The 7,592-nt window shown below is 42.5% G+C and overlaps 1 non-coding gene across 1 annotated transcript; it reads right to left on the bottom strand.

The window, feature by feature from the left end:
* Positions 1 to 5,990: 5,990 nt before the first annotated feature.
* Positions 5,991 to 6,099, bottom strand: LOC128097986 (U6 spliceosomal RNA). The gene has a single exon (XR_008214038.1). It is a non-coding gene; the product is annotated as a U6 spliceosomal RNA (small nuclear RNA).
* Between the last annotated feature and the right edge of the window lie 1,493 nt (positions 6,100 to 7,592).

Genomic DNA, 7,592 nt, shown 5'->3' with positions numbered 1-7,592 from the left:
TCTGTTGCTGCCATAAAACACTGACCAAAAGCAAGTGGAGGAGAAGAGGGTTTGTTTATTTGACTTACATATTACAATCTATCATGAACGAAAGTCAGGGCAGGAACCTGGAGGCAGGGACTGAAGCAGAGGCCATGGAGAAACCTGCTGTCTGGCTTGCTCTGCTTAACTTCTTTTATACAGAACTACCTGCCTAGAAATGGCACCAACCACAGTGTGCTGGGCCTCCCATAGCAACCATCCATCAAGAAAATGTCCCACAGCTTGCCTACAGGCAAGAGACATCTTCTCAGCTAAGGTTCTCAGTTCCCAGACATCAATTTGTGTCAAGCTGACGCCATGGTGAAACCCATTACTTCATATGCTAGCCTAAAATATTAATATTTAAAAGGGCAAAAATAATGTTAATAATCTAACAAATTCAAAACATGATTTTTCAACACGTGATCAATATAAAAATTATTCATGAGATTTTATCTCTTCCTGTAGTCTTTGAATCCCTGTGTATACTTTACAGTTAGAAAAATCTCTCTATCGATCCATAGCCAAACACCAGGCTGAGCTCCAGGAGTCCAGTCGAAGAGAGAGAAGAGGGATTCTATGAGCAAGGGGCATCAAGATCATGATGGGGAAACCTACAGAGACAACCAAACCAAACTAGTGGGAACTCATGAACTTTAGACCAACAGCTGTGGAGCTTCTATGGGACTGGACTAGGCCCCCCGCGAGACAGTTGTGTAGCTTGATCTGCATAAGGGGCCCCGTGGCAGTGGGATCAGGATCCATCCCTGGTGCATGAGCGGGCTTTGTGGCAACCACTACCTATGGTTGGACACCTTGCACAACCTTGACACAGGGGGAGGGGCTTGGACCTGCCTCAACGGAATGTACCAGGTTCTGCTGACTCCCCATGGGAGGCCATACCTTGTTGGAGGAGGGAATAAGGGGTAGGTTGGGGGGTGGAAGGCTGGGAGGCAGGAGGAGGGAAGAGAGGGGAATCTGTGGTTGGTATGTAAAATGAATAAAAAAATTCTTAATTTAAAAAAAAGAAAGAAGAGCTGGGTGGTGGTGGCGCACGCCTTTAATCCCAGCACTGGGGAGGCAGAGCCAGGCGGATCTCTGTGAGTTCGAGGACAGCCTGGTCTATAGAGCGAGCTCCAGGACAGGCACCAAAACTAGACAGAGAAACCCTGTCTCGGAAAAAACAAAGAAAGAGGAGGAGGAGGAGGAGGAGGAGGAGGAGGAGGAGGAGGAGGAGGAGGAGGAGGAGGAAGCAGCTGTTTAGTCACATTGTGAGGGACCGGAATGGTTAGCACTATGGATCATCATGGTCAGCGGTGTGCTGAAGGACATTAGGAAAATGACTCCAGGTGAAGGGCTGAGATACCGGAAGGGCGGGAAGCAAACATAGCAAATACCTGACCACATCTAAGTGTCCCTGTTTGTTGTAGAAGCTGAGAGTGCTGGTGGGATTCTGCGCATGAGGATGTCGTGTGCTCGACACTACACTTCATTAAAGAGCAGGGCGTCCAGACTGGATAAAGAGGAAACAGCCAAGGCTCTCAGCTGCAAAATAGTATTCTTCCCACTCTTTACCAAAAAACAATGTATGGGCGGAGACCTTGGCAGAAGAGCTAAGACCTAAGGCCCTGAGACAGAAGTGTGCCCTGGAGTGTTAAAGTTAAGAAAGGCTGAGATGGTTTCCTAGGTCTCCTCCAGTGAATGAGTATCTGATCTGGATCCGGTGCCCAACAGTTCTTTGCAAAAGAAAATGGAGCCGGACTCAGTGGGGGTCTGGAGACTGAGGGAAGAGAATCACCTCGGAGTATAAGGCCAGCTTGAGGGGAGAGGGAGGGAGGGAGGGAGGGAGGGAGGGTGAAAAGAAAGTTTTAATCACTAAAGATTGGATCAAAATTAATTAGTAATTCCTGTAGCAAACAATTTTTGTTCTGGACCTGGATCCTCTGAAACATGGCTGCTTTTCTTGGTACTCACCATACCCAGCCCCAGCCTTTTCTGCCTTTGGTTCAGGGGTCCCCTTCTGTGTCTTCAGAAGCCTGTGTTCAGTCACAAAAGCCATGCTGCCACCTGCACGTGAGTTAAACTATCTGCCGGTTTGAAAACCCTTGGGAAATCTCTCCAAAGGCCCCCTCTTGTCTGGACCTGGGACACCTTCTGAACTATGATGTAATCTCCACCATTCCTCTATGTGATTCGGCCAAGGCTACAAATATGCCTGAAATTATACCCTTGGTTGGATTTTCCGCCTATCAGGGACCAGCTTACTCCTTTACCTGTCTATCTGAGTAACCCTCACCTAATATTATTTGTGCAAAAATCTTCAACTTCATGTCTGCTTGTGAAGAAACTAAATTCACAAGAACCTCTCATTTTGAATGCAACAGTATATCCAGATGTACAAGAAATCTTATTTCTTCACACTCACACACAACATTAAATATGTCTGGGAATCCCTCCATTTTCATTTGAAGGCCTTGTGTTTTGTTTGTTTGTTTGTTTGTTTGTAAACAATAAATAATAATTCATGGTGAACAGTTTGAAGTGACCCGTGCACAGTGCGTAGCCACCAGTGTGCAATCCTGTGTGCATCTGTGGGTTAAGGCACACTCATGCACACAGCACCATTGAAAACTCAGTTTGGCATTGCTTTCTAGATGTGTGAAAATCCTATGGCTCTTGAATATGAGCAGATCCCTGACCATTCCAAAAGACTGAATGTGGCCCTTAATGTTTCCTAGATAATGGGCTCTGTGTTTGGTATTCAGACTACATGTCTCAAAGGGGATCTTTGTCTGCTTAACATGAAAAAAATTAGCCTCTATATTTATTGGGAAAAGAACAGCAGCCCACACTCAAATGAAACCAGCCCTGATGGTGTTGAGTTACAACTGTTAAATCAACCTGTAGGTTAGTGAGTCAGTAATCCAAGCCAGAAACTTGGGGTTGGGGGTTGGGGGGAGGCGAGAAACCAGTAGAGACACACTCATCTCCCTTCTTTAACCATCTATTATCACAACTCAACATTTATGTAAATGATTCCCAGACACATTGCTACAAGTGTCTGTAAACCAAAGCTTCTCCAGCAACACAGCTTTAACACTTGAAACACAGTGAGAATCCGAAGCTTTGCTCACCACAGTCCACTACTGGTTTTTAAGAAATGTTTTGGAGTCAGATACAATCACTTGCACCTGTAATAACAGCACTTGGGAGGCTAAGTTAAGAGGATTGTTGCAAGTTCAAGACCAGTCTGGGTTACAGTCCAGGCTAACCTGAGCTGCAAGGTGAGACCTTGTCTTAAACCCCTCCCCTACCTCCCAAAAAGTATTTGTTTTAGAAGTTGCTTACTGATACTCATTATTTTCTTGTAGAAAAAAAGATAGATGAGAGATGCATGATAAAATATAGGTAGGTATGTAAGTAGACTCTGTGTGTGTGTGTGTGTGTGTGTGTGTGTGTGTGTGTGTGTGTGTGTATCTGACTTTATATAAAAAGTATAACCTTTAACTGTTGAGCAGGGCTAGACACACTTATATAAAACATGTCTGCCTACGATATTAAAAATAATCGGTCTTGCCGGGCGGTGGTGGCGCACGCCTTTAATCCCAGCACTCGGGAGGCAGAGGCAGGCGGATCTCTGTGAGTTCGAGGCCAGCCTGGTCTACAGAGCGAGATCCAGGAAAGGCGCAAAGCTACACAGAGAAACCCTGTCTCGAAAAAACCAAAAAAAAAAATAATCGGTCTTGCTTGGCATAGTGGTGCATGCCTTTAATCCCAGCACTGAAGAGGCAGAGGCAGGAGGATCTCCATGAGTTTGAGACCAGCCTGGTCTACATAGTGAGTTCCAGGACAGCCAGAGCTACACAGTGAGACCCTGTCTCAAAAAGCAAACAAACAAAAAATAATCGATCATGCAAATGAGATATCCTTAAAGTCACCACCAGAGGATCCGGCAGAGGGGAATCTGGAATTAAAATTGTCTAAAGAACTGGGGAAGATGCGTTAACTGCTCACCAGACAAGCCCTTCAAGAGTACAAATGAGCTAATAGTGTGTGTTATTGAATACAATGTGCTTCTAAATCCAGACTGGGAAAATAATTCCATAAGAACAGAAAAGAAAATAAACCTTTTAAAGATAAATGCATCAAAGCACACAGGAATTCAGCATGTGAAAAAGTCTGTTTTTATGAATGCAGAGTGATTGGATTACATAAAAGATTAAGATGCTTGCCTATTAAGACACATTAAACAGCTAAAGGGTAAATGTTTTATATGGGGGGATTATTCATAGGCAACATTGTAAAGGTCTTATTTTTCTAGCATATTTTAATAAAAATTAAACACAAAAACAGTTGAGTTAAACAAAAAGTGGGCAAAAATATGGACAGGCCATGATTCACAGACAAAAATGGAAATGGCCCTTTTTGTTTGTTTTTAGAGTTGGTGTGTGTGTGTGTGTGTGTGTGTGTGTGTGTGTGTGTGTGTGTGTGTAGGAGAGCAGATATAGAAGAAAGAGATAGACATAGCCTAGATAAATAGTGTATTCATTATTTTTTCATTGCTATGATGAAATACCATGGCCAAGGCAACTTGGAGTAAGAGGTTATTTGGGTTTATGGTTCCCGAGGGGAAAGAGTCCATCACAGTGGAGAGGCATGGCATCAGAAGCAGGAGCAGAGCTCTCACATCTTCAAACAAAAGCCTGAAGTGAAGAGATCGAACAGGGAGTGGAGTGAGACTATAATCACTACATACCATCTAGGATCGAGGTCTGATGAGATGGTCAGCAGGTAGAGGCACTTGCTACCTAGCCTGGTGACTTGAATCCTGGTGACCACCAAGGATCTACATGATGGAAGGAGAGAATTTCATCCCATAAGTTGTCCTCTGACTACCACATGCATACTATGGCACTTGAATACCCCTCTCACACAACCTAAATAAGTAAAATTATGTGTGCTGTATATATATATATATATATATATACACATATATATACATATATATATAATGTGTATATGTATATATTATCCAAAAATGAGAGAAAACAGTCAATATTTGTCTCTCTGAGTTTGGCTTAGCTTGCTTAATGTGATGATCTCCAGTTGTGCCCATTTTCTGACAAATAACATCATTCCCTCTTCTTTGTGGCTGAATAAAGAATTATCTGCTTTTTGAAGGGTGAGTACTGTCCTCTTGTACGTACCATAAGGACATGTGGGTTGGTTTCATGCCTGGGCCATAGAGAGTAGTGTTATAGTTAATTTGGGTGATCAGGCATCTCTACAACAAACTGACTTAGAATCCTTTGGAAATATGCTCGGAAATGGGGTTGCTTGGTTACAGTAATTATATTTTTATTCTTTTGAGGAACCTCCCTACAGTCCTCTAAAATGACTGTACTTCATATAATAATATTTTCAAGCAACATATTCTAAGTATGAATTTAAAGTACTAAGAAAATATAGGTCATACTTCTGTTTTTTGGCTCATTCCTTTTGTTCAAATCACTCACAAAACTAACCAAAATGCTCTTCTGGAAGCTCAGGCTCTATCTAGTTCAGTGGTAGAGGGCATGTTGAACATGCACACAGTCCTATGCTCAACTCCCAACACCAACCTTTTTTTTTTTTGGTTTTTTCTGTGTAGCTTTAGCGCCTTTCCTGGGACTCACTCTGTAGCCCAGGCTGGCCTCGAACTCACAGAGATCCACTTGCCTCTGCCTCCCGAGTGCTGGGATTAAAGGCATGCGCCACCACTGCCCAGCCTTTTTTTTTAAGTTTAAAAAAATATTCTAGCACGTGACATTTATTATAATTCATTTGAATTTATTTTTTACTCTGAACAGTAAATATGCTTTTCTTTTGATACCATCATGCAAGAAATGTGTTTCTCCCTTTTTAGTATTCTGTGTGTGACACTTTTCCAAGGTGCTCTTGGAACACGTAACCACACAGGTTGTTTTTTTTTTAATATGGAACGCTTCACGAATTTGCGTGTCATCCTTGCGCAGGGGCCATGCTAATCTTCTCTGTATCGTTCCAATTTTTTAGTATATGTGCTGCCGAAGCGAGCACAACCACACAGGTTTTATTGCTGCTCTTGTGTCTCACATCATTGCTGGTCTGAAATTAAATGCAAAAGGGAGCACAGGACGTTCCATTGGAGACTTTGCCAACTTTGTCACTTGGCTTTAGTGCATTTAATCTGTAGAAAGTGACTATGGTGAAGGTAGCATTATCCTCATCAATGTGAAGCTGGGAGAGTCAAGTGCTTTGCCCAGGACAACCCCAGGACTATCAAACTCTGGAGCTGGGTGCAAGCCCCTGCTACCCCTGGTATATCTGGTCTTCAGTGCAGGGTGGATGGATCCTGCCTCAAGGGTCACAAATAACTAGGGGTTCACAGCAACCTTATAAACAATGTGTGCTTTTAATAAATATTGTAAATGAAAATTAATGAGGACACATCATTTCTAAAATGTTAGTTAAGTGATACAATTGTATGAAGTGTGGATAAAAATAAATATAAGTTTAAGAATATTTTGAGGTATGGCTTAAATAGTCTTGAAAGTGGTTAATTTTGTCTAATGAGAGAATTCAAATCTTCCTAATCCATATCTTAAATTTTCTACGATATACCATGATACTGAACGGATCCTTGTGGCTTATTGTATGACAAATTTGGACATCAAATTCTCTGGTGAACAGACTCGGGTTTTGACATCTGCTTTTTGGTGCGGAGGGGAAAGGATCCATCACAGAAGTCACAAACTTGAGAGAAATAGCAGGAAGGACTTGGAAGCTGAAATCTTTCTCAGTCCCAACAGAGATGCTGCCCCAGCAAGACTGAGGTCAGAGGGCTGAGCAACGCTGGGACGGCCACACTTGATCCCGGAGAACTTGTTTTGTGAAGGAACACGTGATGTCTAGCTATGAAGCCCTTGTTCAGCCTCAGCTGAAACCCTTCCAAAATAACTCGACGCAAAGAGCGCATTCTAGCTAAGCTAGAATGGGATGGAGTTTTACCCTGCCTCCTTGGGGATATTACCAGCATCTGACAAAAGGGGTCATATCCTGTTTCTTCCTCTGGTTGCTACAACTGTGGTTTGTATATTGGCTGTACCAACTCATGTGAATTTATAACCAAAAAAAAAAAAGAACTCCAAAAGGAAAAGAAAGCCTTACTCTTTCATAAATGTGCACTTCCCTCCGACTTACAACAGGCACTGTTTTAATCCGCTTTTTTTTCCTGTTATAGAAGCAAAACCACACATCTTCTTCATATCCTGCTGTTAGCTCAGAAGGTAAAATGCCAACATAGATGAAAGGAGTTGAGAATTCAGCATTACCATAAACCAGCAACCATCGTTGAGGGTGTTATTAGCTACACAGTGCCCCCTAGTGTGCGTACAAAAATTAGCATGAGATCACCATCCAAAACTGGTTATGCTTGAGAAAGTCCAATAAATAAAAATTTACTGATTTCTTTTCACTGTTTTTATTTATGTGTATGTGTGTGTCTTTCTGAGTGTATGTCATATGTGTTCAGGTGCCCGAGGAGGTTAGAA

The sequence above is a fragment of the Peromyscus californicus genome, unplaced genomic scaffold (genome assembly GCF_007827085.1).
Source record: "Peromyscus californicus insignis strain IS unplaced genomic scaffold, ASM782708v3 Scaffold_5__1_contigs__length_169319896, whole genome shotgun sequence".
Lineage (NCBI taxonomy): Eukaryota > Metazoa > Chordata > Mammalia > Rodentia > Cricetidae > Peromyscus > Peromyscus californicus.
The sequence above is the reverse complement of the archived record's forward strand: the minus strand, read 5'-3'. Positions and strand labels throughout refer to the sequence as shown.